This window comes from Eleutherodactylus coqui, chromosome 1 (assembly GCF_035609145.1).
Source record: "Eleutherodactylus coqui strain aEleCoq1 chromosome 1, aEleCoq1.hap1, whole genome shotgun sequence".
Taxonomy (NCBI): domain Eukaryota; kingdom Metazoa; phylum Chordata; class Amphibia; order Anura; family Eleutherodactylidae; genus Eleutherodactylus; species Eleutherodactylus coqui.
This window is the reverse complement of record NC_089837.1, coordinates 271173249-271188503: the sequence shown is the minus strand read 5'-3', so window position 1 is coordinate 271188503 and position 15255 is coordinate 271173249. Positions and strand designations below refer to the sequence as shown.

General features: G+C 48.2%; 1 protein-coding gene across 1 annotated transcript in view; it reads left to right on the top strand.

The window, feature by feature from the left end:
* Positions 1–15255, top strand: part of DEF6 (DEF6 guanine nucleotide exchange factor) — a 495476-nt gene that overhangs the window by 369157 nt on the left and 111064 nt on the right. The window lies entirely within an intron of this gene.

Sequence of the window (15255 nt, the reverse complement as noted above, 5' to 3'; positions counted from 1 at the left end):
GATGCCTTTCTCGTGACCCTCGCATTCAACGCATTCTGGCCACTACGGATTACTGGGTGTACACACTGCTCGACCCACGCTATAAGGAGAACCTTCCCACTCTCATTCCCGAAGAGGAAAGGGGTTCGAGAGTGTTGCTATACCACAGGACCCTGGCGGACAAGCTGATGGTAAAATTCCCATCCGACAGCGGTAGTGGCAGAAGGCGCAGTTCCGAGGGCCAGGTAGCAGGGGAGGTGCATAGATCGAGCAGCATGTACAGCCCAGGCAGTGCAACAGTCTTTAAGGGCCTGGCCAGCTTTATGGCTCCCCAGCAAGACTGTGTCACCGCTCCCCAGTCAAGGCTGAGTCGGCGGGAGCACTGTAAAAGGATGGTGAGGGAGAACGTAGCCGATCGCACGACCATCGTCGGTGACGCCTCTGCCCCCTACAACTACTGGGTGTCGAAGCTGGACACGTGGCCTGAACTAGCGCTGTATGCCCTGGAGGTGCTTGCTTGTCCTGCGGCTAGCGTCTTGTCGGAGAGGGTGTTTAGTGCGGCTGGGGGAATCATCACAGATAAGCGTACCCGCCTGTCAACCGACAGTGTCGACAGGCTAACACTCATCAAGATGAACAAAGCCTGGATTTCCCCAGACTTCTCTTCTCCACCAGCGGACAGCAGCGATACCTAAGCAATACGTAGGCTGCACCCGCGGATGGGAGCATAGTTCTCTCTCACCATCCAAAACGGGGACATTTCTGCTTCATCAATCTGTGTCTAATATTCCTCCTCCTCCTCCTGCTCCTCCTCCTGAAACCTCACGTAATCACGCTGAACGGGCAATTTTTCTTAGGGCCACAAGGCTCACTTATAATTTTTCTAAACAATTTTTATATGTTTCAATGCTCTTAAAAGCGTTGAAACTTTAACTTGAACCAATTTTTAGTTAAACTGGGCTGCCTCCAGGCCTAGTTACCACTTAAGCCACATTAACCAAAGCGATTAATGGGTTTCACCTGCCATCTTGGTTGGGCATGGCCAATTTTTACTGAGGTACATTAGTACTGTTGGTACACCAATTTTTTGGGGCCCTCACCTACAGTGTAATCATAGCAATTTGTATGTTCTTCGCCTGCACTCATGGTACAGAAGTGTGTGTGGGGTTGGCCTACACTTTAGCTACATAAATGTAACTTGGGCCTTGGCTATACTGCAGCTACTGAAATGGAACTAAGACTGCGCTCCCACTATACTGCTGCTTCAGAATTGTTACTGGGGCCTGTCTTGAGTGCTACTATTGCTGACATGGAACGAAGACTGCGCTCCCGCTATACTGCTGCTTCGGAATTGTTACTGGGGCCTGTCTTGAGTGCTACTATTGCTGACATGGAACGAAGACTGCGCTCCCGCTATACTGCTGCTTCGGAATTGTTACTGGGGCCTGTCTTGAGTGCTACTATTGCTGACATGGAACGAAGACTGCGCTCCCACTATACTGCTGCTTCGGAATTGTTACTGGGGCCTGTCTTGAGTGCTACTATTGCTGACATGGAACGAAGACTGCGCTCCCGCTATACTGCTGCTTCGGAATTGTTACTGGGGCCTGTCTTGAGTGCTACTATTGCTGACATGGAACGAAGACTGCGCTCCCGCTATACTGCTGCTTCGAAATTGTTACTGGGGCCTGTCTTGAGTGCTACTATTGCTGACATGGAACGAAGACTGCGCTCCCGCTATACTGCTGCTTCGGAATTGTTACTGGGGCCTGTCTTGAGTGCTACTATTGCTGACATGGAACGAAGACTGCGCTCCCACTATAATGCTGCTAGTGATATGTTAGTGGGGCCTGTCCTAATGCTACGGCTGAAATGTTACGAATTATGGGCTCTGCCTATACCGCTGCTAATGGTATGTCTCTGGGGTGTGGAAACAGAGGCTTCCCAAAAACATGATGGCGGCGAGGCCATTTCCCACCAACGCGGTTACTGTTAAGGTGCATATAACCACGGACAAGTGGAGAGGACACGTAGTGCCTCAAAAACATCCCCCTCCTCCTCCAACAGGGAAAACATTCTTGGCAAATGCCTTTGCATTGGTTCGTCTGGTGGCAGTCCAAGAATTTCACCTTTACCGACACAACAAGAGAGCCCCCCCACCATCCCCCCGCCACGGCCCACTTAATCCTGGCCACATTCCGAAAACCAACAAAATAAAACCGCGCTACTAGGTTCGCAGTCACCACCACATTACCACCAACGCGGTTACTGTTAAGGTGCATATAACCACGGACACGTGGAGAGGACACGTAGTGCCTCAAAAACATCCCCCTCCTCCTCCAACAGGGAAAACATTCTTGGCAAATGCCTTTGCATTGGTTCGTCTGGTGGCAGTCCAAGAATTTCACCTTTACCGACACTACAAGAGAGCCCCCCCACCATCCCCCCGCCACGGCCCACTTAATCCTGGCCACATTCCGAAAACCAACAAAATAAAACCGCGCTACTAGGTCCGCAGTCACCACCACATTACCACCAACGCGGTTACTGTTAAGGTGCATATAACCACGGACACGTGGAGAGGACACGTAGTGCCTCAAAAACATCCCCCTCCTCCTCCAACAGGGAAAACATTCTTGGCAAATGCCTTTGCATTGGTTCGTCTGGTGGCAGTCCAAGAATTTCACCTTTACCGACACTACAAGAGAGCCCCCCCACCATCCCCCCGCCACGGCCCACTTAATCCTGGCCACATTCCGAAAACCAACAAAATAAAACCGCGCTACTAGGTCCGCAGTCACCACCACATTACCACCAACGCGGTTACTGTTAAGGTACATATTACCAGTCTGACTGGGGCATGCAGACACCTTGACAGAATGAATAGTGTGTGGCACATAGGTTCCCCATTGCTATGCCCACGTGTGCAGCTCCTGATGGCGGTGGCACAGGATTCTATTTCTCATTGCTTCTGTACAGCATTGTGGGCTATCGCCCCGCCCCTTTTAAAGAGGGTCGCTGCCTAGCCGTGCCAACCCCTCTGCAGTGTGTGCCTGCGGTTCCTCCTCATGGCAGACGCACTTCTAAATAGACATGAGGGTGGTGTGGCATGAGGGCAGCTGAAGGCTGCGCAGGGACACTTTGGTGTGCGCTGTGGGGGGGAGGGGGGGGCGGTTGGTCAGCATGTAACCCAGGATAAGTGGCAGCAGAGTGTCATCCAGGCAGTGATTGTGCTTTGTTGTAGCTAGTGTGGTGCTTAGCAAAGGTATGCCATGCTAATGAGGGCTTTTCAGAAGTAAAAGTTTTTGGGAGGGGGGGGCCCCACTCTTGCTGCTATTGTGGCTTAATAGTGGGACCTGTGAACTTGAGATGCAGCCCAACACGTAGCCCCTCGCCTGCCCTATCCGTTGCTGTGTCGTTCCCATCACTTTCTTGAATTGCCCAGATTTTCACACATGAAAACCTTAGCGAGCATCGGCGAAATACAAAAATGCTCGGGTCGCCCATTGACTTCAATGGGGTTCGTTATTCGAAACGAACCCTCGAGCATCGCGAAAAGTTCGTTCCAAGTAACGAGCACCCGAGCATTTTGGTGCTCGCTCATCTCTAGTCAAAATGTTAGCATATACCTTGACCATATCCTGCGTCCACTTGTGGAGTCTCTTTCACCATATACAAGAGACTTGATGGAAATACTCAGGCATCTGGAAGGTATGACAGTGGAAAGCAGTGTAAAACTGGTGAGTCTCAATATAGAGGCTCTATACAGCTCAATCCCATATAAATATGGATTGAGAGCTGTGGAATTTTATATCAAACAATGTGGAGTTCAATTTGGTAGTGAAAATCGATTTGTCCTAGACCTAATGGAGTATATTTTGACATGTAATTTCTTCTTCGATGGTCTTTTCTACTACCAGCTCAGGGGGATAACAATTGGGAGCTCCTGGGCCCGCACTTGTGCAAAACTCTTCCTAGGCTGGTGGGAAGAAACAATTGTGTTCTCTGATTTTTTTCTGATGTTCACCTCCAAGATTTTGCTATGGCTCAATTTTATTGATGATGTCCTGATCTTATGGACCTATACTACTGCATCTTTCAACCCATTTGTTGACTATCTAAATATCAACAATCTTGGATTAAGAGTGACCTCTGAGATACAGGAATATTCCATCTAATTTCTTGATCTACTAATTCAAAGGGTGAAAGATGGCTGACTAACATCCACCATTTTCAGAAAACCAATGGCTTCAAATGGATTATTGTCTTGGAACAGTTACCATCCCATAGCATTAGGAAAGGGTATTTCCAAGAGATAGTTTCTCCAATTGAGAAGGAAATGTACAAATGTCCATGATTTCAACAAAGAATCTAAGATTATGATGGATAAATACTTATGGAGGGACTAACCATTGAATATTGTCCAGAATGCGTACCATCATGCATCAAGAACTAAAAGAGAACAACTGTTAATATCACAGAAAAATGATAAACCGGATGGTAAAATATGTCTAATAGGCATCTTTGATACAGAAGCCCAAAAGATACTTTCTATTATTGATCATTACTGGGATGTGTTACGTGCGGACAAGGAGATCAGAGCTGACCTGACAGATAAACCATCTATTACTTATAGACAGGGTAGAGAGTTTTCCTTGCATAAACACAGGCCCGCTGGAGCAAACAACGTACACTGACTTTACTGTAGCCAATGAGAGAAATCGAAAGGCTTTCAGACAATTACAGTGCATTTTAATGCACAGTATTTTATGCCAAAAAGTCATCAATTCATTCAGTCGTTCGGCCATTTTAGTGAAAATTTTTTCGTGTAAAATGGCCTTTACTCCAGCGGATCTGAATGAGACTTTATTGTTTAATTGTTTCATCTAAACAATTAGACTGTTGTCCTTCTGTGAATCGTTTTTAAGTGTTGACATCATTAGCTTTTGACTATTTATTTATTTAACATTAGAGCTGTTATGTTCTTACAAAGCTTGTTAGTATGTCTCAGATCCTGAGTGTACTTACTTACATCTTAACTCCAGTACTGATTGTTCTAAATAATCATACACCATCTGATAGCATCTACTTCAGGTGTATGGTATGTGTAGTGTATTCCTTTTTAGAGGTAGACCCTCCATCATGTCCACACTGTTGGCTGATCGACAGCTCTCAGGCTAGTGTTGTCCTCACTGTTTCTGGATGTCTGGAGCTGTGTGCACAGATGCTGGCTTCTTGCTGGGGCTATGAGCATTTCATCCATCCTTCTGGTTACCAGGACAACGGTCACTCACGTGTCTCTTCATCATCACGTCCTCCAGACTGTCAGACACACCCCCTGATGAGAATTGGGTCCCGCTGCAGTATCCCCTTAGTCGACATCACCCAGGAGGGCTTTAAAACCAACTGAGTGAGTACCAGACTGGAAGCTCTGAATCTACACCACCAGTCCACCATTATGGTAAAGGTTTGTTTAGTTTTTTTGATGGAAAGCTGATAACTTCAATTAGGTTAGCTCTGATCATTCACTGTCTATTAGGACTCTGATATCCAACCTACTAGCAAGAGATAGATAGTGGAGAAAACTCTGCTAGTGTCTGACAACTAATTTACTGGTGAGAGAGGGAAAGCTCTGTTAGTGTTCTGACATCTGATCTACGAGTGAGAGAGAGACAGTGGGGCAAGCTCTGCTAGTTTTCTGACATCTCATTTATTAGTGAGATAAACAGAAGACTCTAATAGCATCAGTATTTTTGCTCCAGATCCACCCCGGCTGTGAACGAATTAGAAATTTACTGAGTGACAATTTACCTTAGTTTCAAGGTTTATTGGGCTCCTGAGGACCAAAGTAATGGCCTGGTGAAACGCATTGAGTAATAGATAGAGTCTAAATGTTGAAATCAGCTAGAATTCGCTTTGTTCAGATAGAATTTTGCTTTTTTTAAATACCACTTGAAAAATTTCTAGTCATAGAAAAAATGTAACTGTTCAGCTCAGCCGGAATCAGCTTTGTTCAGCCAGTATTCTGCTTTATGCGTCATGGACAGAATCTAACTGTCGAACTCATCCAGAATCTGCTGGTTCAGCCAGAATTCTATTTTATTTAGCTAAGATACCACCTGTAAAATTTCTAGTAATAGACAGAATCTAATTGTTGAACTCAGCCAGAATCAGCATTGTTTAGCTAGAATTACACTTTATGCAGCTAATATCACCTGGTAAATTTCTTGTTGAGCGTTAGTAAGACTTAAACTGCTGTACTGAGTCTGAATCAGCTTTGTCAAAGCAGAATTCTGCTTCATTTGACTATCATCCCCTGAAAAATTTATTTTGTTAGGGGAATTTATCTCTTTTCAGTGAAGTGTAGATCAAATAATAGTTGGAAACTGACATATCCATTAAACTTATTATCATATCCAGTATTATTGTTTATTGATTTTCAGCCCCAAAAGAATTCCACGCTAGGTGCTATAACTATGTACTCAAGACAATTGGGCTTTTCTTGAGCATCCATGTTGGAACTCCATGTGTGTAGCCATTTACCTTTTGAGAGTGGTTGACTCATTAGAGTATGGAGAGATATATGGATTCCTTGTTGTCACTTGCTTTTGGACATTGCAGTCATACATTATCCTGCACGCTATAAAATTGCTTTACTGGGAAAATAACACAATTTATTCTATTACAATCACCCCTTTTTAAATAAAGTTTATCATTTTAGGCGTCTTCTGTGAATAGTGTTTAATAGGACTTATCTACCATTTTAAAGTTGCATATCCTGGAAATGTGCCATCTAAAGATAAGGGAGCACCAAAATGCTCGGGTGCTTGTTACTCGAGCCAAGCTTTTTGTAATGCTTGAGAGCTCGTTTCGAGTAACGAACCCCATTGAAGTCAATGGGAGACTGGAACATTTTTCAAGGTGACCCATGCTCTGCATAGGGGAGGGTGTGTGATTCACCTGAAAACATCAGAAAGTGATGTAAACACCACAGAAAATGATAGAGAACAGCAGGGGCAGCATGCATGGATACATCTGAGGCTCCCAGGTCGCAGTATTAAGCCAAATTGTGGGCAAGAGCCTGGTGGTCTCCCCCTAACAATTTGGTTGGGCCAGACCATAATCAGCACGGCACACGCGCTGGCACATCTTAGCTAAGCACCACACTAGGTGGAACGAACGCCAATCACCACCTGCGGGTGACATCACTGCCTCTTCTCCTGTGTTACATGCTGGCATTGCTGTCCTATTCCCCCAGGATGCAGGCACAAGCCTGCGTCCACAGCGTACTGAAATTTTTCCCAGCGCACCGTCCAGCAGCCCCCATCCCAGACGGGGTAAGGCGCACCCCTTCGCATACTCAGTAGTCCACAGCATACTGAAATTTTTTGCTGCACAGCGTTCAGCTGTCCCCATCCCAGACAGGGTAAGGTGCACCCATTTGCCTACTCAGTAGTCCACAGCGTACTGAAATTTTTCCCAGCGCAGCGTTCAGCTGTCGTCATGCCAAACGATCGCTTGATAGCCGCACCACCCTCATGTCTATTTATAAGTGCATATTGGATGAGGAGGAACAGAAGACACACACTGCAGAGGGTTGACAGGGCCTGGCAGCCACCCTCTTTGAAATTGTGGGCGATAGCCCACAATGCTGATGAGAATTGCTGATAAATTAACGTATGATTATAATTCCAATCCCATACTACCTCTGTCACAAAATTTCATGAGCCACAAACGTGGGCATAAAGGGGACTTAGATGCCAGTACTTCTACACATCTCCACAATTCAACAACCCATTCTGAAACAAAAGATTTTTTTTCCCCAGAGTGCAGGTGAACCCCTGAAAAATGTGTTTACCAAGAGCATAGGTGAACCCTTGAAAGGTTTGTTTATTAAGAGTGTAGTTGAACCCCTGAAAAACTTGGTGTGTCAAAATTCGCAGAAAAACCGAGTATAACTCGGGTGTTATGTCACTTCGAGAAAAAAAACAAAAATTCTTAATATTTATAGTTTAAATAACAAAAATGTATAATTGAAATGTATAACTGTATTGAATAAACCAAAAACTAATTATTTTAACTTACCTGCTTAGTGACTTCTTTGTTCATCTGTCAGTGGTTTTCTTTTGTTAGTCTTGATATTATTTAACAGTCCAATATTACATTTTTAACTTGTGTGGGGTGCAGTGAACTGAGATAAGTGAGGCGGGTTGATTCTTTAACTAACCTGCCTATTAGTGACGTTTTTGTTGCTGAATTTCATTGGCTAAATCTTCTTTTGTTGGTTTTGATATTATTTAACGCTGAGAATAAGGTCTCACAAAAGTACGTAGAAAATTGTGAGTATAGCCATTGCTATATTTTTCAGGGTGCTAATAGTGTCTGGTAATTGGTTCCAGGCACTCCAAATTTCCTGTTCGTAGTGGCACTCCTCTTGATTCTCCAAACGGCACCTTTCCAGATTCTCAAGCTCTGACCTCAAGTCGACAAACACCTGAGTTCAGATGCTGTCTTGAAATTCTGCAAGTTGCATCTCCAAATCATCAATTTGCATCCATTGGAAACCATTTAATTCCAAACTACTGTAGACTACTACATCAGGATGCTTAATTATTTTCATGGTCTGTTCTAGGCTTCTAAATTAATTAACTCTATCACTGAACTGTTCAAGTAACGAACCTAAAACATGGTGGTTAGAGATGAGCGAGCACCAAAATGCTCGGGTGCTCGTTGCTCGAGTCGAACTTTCCGCGATGCTCGAGGGTTCGTTTCGAGTAACGAACCCCATTGAAGTCAATGGGCGACTCGATGCTCTCTAAGGTTTTCATTGGTCAAAATCTGCAAAACCCAAGAAAGTGATGGAAACGACACAGAAATGGATAGGGCAGGCGAGGGGCAATATGCTGGGCTGCATTTCAGGTTCCCAGGTCCCACTATTAAGCCACAATAGCAGCAAGAGTGGCCCCCCCCCTAACAATTTTTACTTTGGACAAACCCTCATTAGTAAGCGACACCTTAGCTAAGCACCACACTACCTCCAACTAAGCACAAGCACTGCCTGCGGGACACACCGCTGCCTCTTCTCCTGGGTTACATGCTGCCCAACCCCCCCGCACGACCCAGTGTCCACAGCGCACACCAAAGTGTCCCTGCGCAGCCTTCAGCTGCCCTCATGCCACACGCTCACTTCATAGCCACACCACCCTCATGTCTATTTATAAGTGCATCTGCCATGAGGAGGAACCGCAGGCACACACTGCAGAGGGTTGGCAGGGCCAGGCCGCGACCCTCTTTAAAAGGGGTGGGGCGATAGCCCACAATGCTGTACAGAAGCAATGAGAAATCCAATCCTGTGCCACCTCCGTCAGGAGCTGCAAACGTGGGCATAGCAATGGGGAATCCATGTGCCACACAGTATTCATTCTGTCAAGGTGTCGCATAGCTCAATCGACACTGCAAGCGGAAAGCCGTCTGCGCTCTGCCCCCTACCCAAGTCAGTCAGTGTCTCTGTGCCAGACAGGTCAAACACCACGATGGGAACTAAGTTTGCACCAACAGCATAAGTGGGTCCTAGGAAACCCAAGACATGAACAAAAAATTGATCTGAGCGGCCAAACATGGCAGACTTGCACAGTGCCCACGACATAGGCCTCGGCCCACAGCTTCAGCAATCCTAGGCAGGAAGCGGACTGTCACTGCACCCAGGACATAGGCCTCTACACAAACCCTCAGCAATCGTGGCCCTACAGCGGACTCCAATGCTAGCGTAGCTGTGCACGTCTCATTAGCACTGTATTGCTCCTCTAGTTTGTCCCAATGCAGTGCCCCGGATAGTAGAGCTAACATCAGATTAAATACAGGTGGGCTTCGGCCCACACTGCATGCCCCAGTCTGACCGGGGTTTTTTATAAATAGTCACAGGCAGGTACAACTCCGCAATGCGAATTCTGTGTGCACCCACAGCATGGGTGGCTCCCTGGAACCCACCGGTGGTACATAAATATATCCCATTGCAGTGCCCTGGACAGCAGAGCTAACGTCAGATTAAATGCAGGTGGGCTTCAGCCCATACTGCATGCCCCAGTCAGACTGGGGTTCTTTATAAGTAGACACAGGCAGGTACAACTCCGTGTGGACCGACAACATGGGTGGGTCCCAGGAAGCCACCGGCGGTACATAAATAAATCCAATTTACCACAAGTAGAGAGACAGCATCCCAGGCGTCTTTCAGCAAAAAGTGACAATTTATTCCTCCATATAACAGCTACGTTTCGACCCTCTTGGGGTCTTTCTCAAGCATGACGATTGACGATTTGGGGTTTTTGACTCTGACCTCTTTTGCGGCGTGCATTCCATGGACCTGGTGGTCTCTGTCTGACCGGTTTAAATATCCAGAGGTGTGCTGCGAGTGAATATAAACGGTACATAAATAAATCCCATTGCATTGCCCAGCACAGCTGAGGTAACGTCAGATTAAATGCAGGTGGGCTTTGACCCACACTGCATGCCCCAGTCAGACTGGGGTTCTTTATAAGTAGACACATGCAGTTACAACTCCGTGTGGACCGACAGCATGGGTGGGTCCCAGGAAGCCACCGGCGGTACATAAATAAATCCCATTGCAGTGCCCAGCACAGCTGAGGTAACGTCAGATTAAATGCAGGTGGGCTTCGGTCCACACTGCATGCCCCAGTCTGACCGGGGTTTTTAATACATAGACACAGGCAGGTACAAATCCCTAATGTGAAGTCCCTGTGGACCCACAGCATGGGTGGCTCCCTGAAACCCACCGGCGGTACATAAATAGATCCCATTGCAGTGCCCTGGACAGTAGAGCTAACGTCAGATGAAATACAGGTGGGCTTCGGCCAAGAATGTTTTCATTGTTGGAGGAGGAGGACGGGGATGTTTTTGAGGCAGTACGTGTCCTGTCCCCGTGTCCATGGTTATATGCACCTTACCAGTAACCGCGTTGGTGGGATAGTGGTCGCGACTGTGGACCTATTAGCATGGTTTTATTCCATTGGTTTTCGGAATGTGGCCAGGATTAAGTGGGCCATGGTGGGGGGCTTTCTTATTGTGTCGTTTAAGGTGAAATTCTTGGATTGCCATCAGACGGACCACTGCGAAAGCATTTGCCAAGAATGTTTTCATTGTTGGAGGAGGAGGATGGGGATGTTTTTGAGCCAGTACATGTCCTGTCCCCGTGACCATGGTTATATGCACCTTCCCAGTGACCGCGTCGCTGAAAAATTGCCGTGCCTGGGGAACCTAGTAGCGCGGCCTTGCCACCATCATGTCTTTGGGAAGCCTCCGTTTCCACTACCCTGTAACATTGCAGAAGCAGCAGTATAGGCAGAGCTGAGAATTAGTAACATTTCAGTGGTAAGAGTATGCACAAACCCCTGTAACATTTCATTGGCAGCAGTGATGACAGACCCCACTGACATTTCATTTGCAGCAGTATACACAGACCCCAGTAACATTTCAGTAGTATCTGTATAGACAGACCCCAGTAACAGTTCAGTAGTATAAATCTAGACAGACCCCAGTAACAGTTCAGTAGTAACAGTAGGGACAGACCCAAGTAACATTTCAGTAGTATCAGTTGCGACATGCCCCAGTCACATTTCAGTTCCAGCAGTGCAGACAGATCCCAGTAACAGTAACGTAGAAGCAGTATGGACAAAGCAGCAGATAAACATTTCCCTGGCAGCAGTGTAGGGAGAGCAAAGTATTTGTAACATTTCAGTAGTAGCAGTATAGTCAGACCCCAGTAACAGTAACGTAGAAGCAGTATGGGCAGAGCCCACTATTAGTTACATTTCTGTTATAGCAGTATAGACCTGCCCCAGTAACATTTCCGTTGAAGCATTATGGGCAGAGCCCAGTATTAGTAAAATTACAGTAGTAACAGTATACACCAACCAAGGTAACATTTCAGGAGCAGAAGTATCGGCAGACCGAAGTAACATTTCTGTTGCCTAAGTCTAGTCAGACCCCTTTAGCATTACTGTGGCAGAAGTATAGGTAGGCAGAACAGAGTTACATTTCTGTAGCAAAAGTGTAGGCCAACCCCAGACACAGTGGTGTACCATGAGTGCAGGCGAAGCCCATAAAAATTACTTGGATTACTTTGTAGGCGAGGGCCCAAAAAATTGGTGTACCGACAGTACAAATGTACCCCAGAAAAATTGCCCATGCCCAACCAAGAGGGCAGGTGAAACCCATTAATCGCTTAGCATACTGTGGCTTAATTTTTAACTAGGCCTGGAGGCAGCCTAGTCTAAAAAACAATTGGTTCAGGTGGAAGTTCTAATGCTTTAATGAGAATTGAAACAGATAAATATTATTTATAAAAGTTAGATCAGCCTTTTGGCCCGCAAAAAAATTGCCCATTCGCGGTGATTACGAGAGGTTTCAGGAGGAGGAGCCGGAGGAGGACGACGAATATCATGCACAGATTGACAAAGGTCTTTAGGTAGCGCTGCTGTCCGCTGGTGGAGAAGAGAAGTCTGGGGAAATCCAGGCTTTGTTCATCTTTATGAGTGTAAGCCTGTCGGCGCTGTCAGTTGACAGGCGGGTACGCTTGTCCGTGATGATTCCCCCAGTTGCACTAAACACCTTCTCTGACAAGACGCTAGCCACAGGGCAAGCCAACACCTCCAGGGCATACAGCGCGAGTTCGGGCGACGTGTCCAGCTTTGACACCCAGTAGTTGTACGGAGCAGAGGCGTCACGGAGGACGGTGGTACGATCGGCTGCGTACTCCCTCACCATCTTCTTACAGTGTTCCCTCCGACTAGGCCTGGACTGGGGAGGTGTGAGACAGTCTTGCTGGGGAGCCATAAAGCTGGCAAAGGCCTTGGAGAGTGTTCCCCTGCCTGCGCTGAACATGCTGCCTGATCTCCGAGCCTCCCCTTCTACTTGGCCCTCGGAAATGCGCCTTCTGCCACTAGCGCTGTCAGATGGGAAGTTTACCATCAGTTTGTCCACAAGGGCCCTGTGGTATCACTGTCAAACCTCTTTCCTCTTCGGGAATGAGAGTGGAAAGGTTAGCCTTATACCGTGGGTCAACCAGTAATCTGTAGTGGCCAGAATGCGTCTAACGCGAGGGTCACGAGAAAGGCATGCTAACATAAAGTCAGCCATGTGTGCCAGGGTACCTGTACGCAACATATGGCTGTCCTCTCTAGGAAGATCACTTTGAGTATCCTCCTCCTCCTCAGGCCATACACGCTGAATGGATGAGAGGCAAGCAGCATGGGTACCCTCTGCAGTCGGTCCAGCTGTCTCTTCCTCCTCAGGCTCCTCCCCCTCCTCCTCCTCCTCCACGCGCTGAGATATAGACATGAGGGTGCTCTGACTATCCAGCGACATACTGTCTTCCCCCGCCTCCATTTCAGCATCAGCCTTTATGCTTTGCAGGGAACTTCTCAACAGGCATAGCAAGGGAATGGTGACGCTAATGATTGCAGCATCGCCGCTCACCATCAGGGTGGACTCCTCAAAGTTTCCAAGGACCTGGCAGATATCTGCCATCCAGGCCCACTCCTGTGTAAAGAATTGAGGAGGCTGACTTCCACTTCGCCGCCCATGTTGGAGTTGGTATTCCACTATAGCTCTACGCTGCTCATACAGCCAGGACAATATGTGAAGCGTAGAGTTCCACCGTGTGGGCACGTCGCAAAGCAGTCGGTGCACTGGCAGATTAAACCGATGTTGCAGGGTGCGCAGGGTGGCAGCGTCCGTGTTGGACTTGCGGAAATGTGCGCTGACCCGGCACACCTGCCGAGGAGGTCTGACAAGTGTGGGTAGCCTTTCAGAAACCGCTGAACCACCAAATTAAAGACGTGGGCCAGGCATGGCACGTGCGTGAGGCTGCCGAGCTGCAGAGCCACCACCAGGTTTCGGCCGTTGTCACACACGACCATGTCCGGTTGGAGGCTCAGTGGCGAAAGCCAGCGGTCGGTCTGCTCTGTCAGACCGTGCAACAGTTCGTGGGCCGTATGCCTCTTCTCTCCTAAGCTGAGTATTTTCAGCACGACCTGCTGACGCTTGCCCACCGCTGTGCTGCCGCGCCGCGCGACACCGACTGCTGGCGACGTGCTGCTGCTGACAAGTCTTGATTGCGAGGTAGAGGTTGCGTTGGAGGAGGAGGAGGAAGGTTTAGTGGAGGTGGCATACACCGCCGCAGATACCAGCACCGATCTGGGGCCCGCAATTCTGGGGGTGGGTAGTACATGAGTGGTCCCAGGCTCTGACTCGGTCCCAGCCTCCACTAAATTCACCCAATGTGCCGTCAGGGAAATATAGTGGCCTTGCCCGCCTGTGCTTGTCCACGTGTCCGTTGTTAAGTGGACCTTGCCAGTAACCGAGTTGGTGAGGGCGCGTACGATGTTGCGTGAGACGTGGTCGTGCAGGGCTGGGACGGCACACCGTGAAAAATAGTGGCGACTGGGGACAGAGTAGGGCGGGGCTGCCGCCACCATCATGTTTTTAAACACCTCAGTTTCCACCAGCCTGTTCGGGAGCATCTCCAGGCTGATCAATTTGGCTATGTGGACATTTAAAGCTTGAGTGTGCGGGTGCGTGGTGGCATATTTGCGCTTTCGCTCCAACGATTCCCTTAGCGACAGCTGGACGCTGCGCTGAGAGACATTGCTGCATGGGGCCTAGGACAGCGGAGGTGAGGGTGTGGGTCCAGGCCAGGAGACGGTCGTGCCTGTGTCGTGAGAGGTGGGTTGGATCTCAGTGGCAGGTTGGGGCCCAGAGGGAGAGGCAGTGGCGCAAGCTGGAGACGGTGAACGGCCTTCGTCCCACCTTGTGGGGTGCTTAGCCATCATATGCCTGCGCATGCTGGTGGTGGTGAGGCTGCTGGTGGTGGCTCCCCGGCTGATCTTGGCGTGACAAAGGTTGCACACCACTGTTCGTCAGTCGTCCGCCGTCTCAGTGAAAAACTGCCAAACCTTAGAGCACCTTGGCCTCTGCACGGTGGCTTGGCGCGAGGGGGTGCTTCGGGAAACAGCTGGTGGATGATTTGCTCTTGCCCTGCCTCTACCCCTGGCCACCCTCTGCCTCTTTCAACCTGTCCTGCGGCTGCAATTGCCTCCCCCTCTGAAGCCCTTTCCTCAGTTGGCTTATCACTCCAGGTGGGGTCAGTCACCTCATCGTCCAGCGGCCCTTCCTCCAAATCCTCTGTGCGCTCCTCCCTCGGACTTACTGCCCTCATTACTACCTCACTGATAGACAACTGTGTCTCATCGTCATCGTCCT